The following is an 813-nucleotide window of genomic DNA, read 5'->3' on the forward strand; positions in this document are numbered from 1 at the left end:
TGATGTACACCCCTTCATGGTAATGATGTTCCCTGATGACAGTGGCCTCTTTCAGCAGAATAATGCACACACTGCCACACTGCAAAAGCTGTTCAGGAATGGTTTGCAGAACATGACAAAGGTGTTCAATGTGTTGCCTTGAACTCCAAATTCGCAAGATGGCAAACCGATTGGCCATCTGTGGGAAGTGCTGGAACAACAAACCCGATCCATGGAGGTCCCACCTCGCAACTTGCAGGACTTAAAGGATCTACTGCTAATATCTTGGTGCCAGAAACCACAGGACACGTTGAGAGGTCATGTTGAGTCCATGCCTTGATGTATCAGAGCTATTTTCGCAGCACGAGGGGAGAACTACACCAGATTAGACAAGTGGTTTTAGTGTTGTGGCTGATCATTGCATAAGCAGAATATAATTTATACACAAAAAATACTATAACACTCGTGCATTAATATACACGTAGAAATGGGCTGCGGGGACATGGGGGGTGTATTGAGGAAAATGGCCTTGGGGCAGCAAGGGGGATAAACCCAGCCCTGAGTGTCTCTCTTCCTCCATTTGAAATGTTGTGAGGCATGCATTATGGAATGCTGAATAAAGAGGTGCTGCACCCTAATTCATCCATCAATTCAGGAGCTCCGAGTGACTCCGAATTTATGGAAAATGCCCCCTGCCAGATCTTTAATTCTAGCTGTCCAGTAAGTTATAGAATGCTTAGCGTTGCTCATTCATACAGCACTCAGAGAGTTAAACCTGTTTTACAAGCCGTAAGACCTTGCTGCCGGCAGTTTGATCATACACATTTCTTTTCT

This window comes from Pelobates fuscus, chromosome 6, assembly GCF_036172605.1.
Source record: "Pelobates fuscus isolate aPelFus1 chromosome 6, aPelFus1.pri, whole genome shotgun sequence".
NCBI classification, from domain to species: Eukaryota; Metazoa; Chordata; class Amphibia; order Anura; family Pelobatidae; genus Pelobates; species Pelobates fuscus.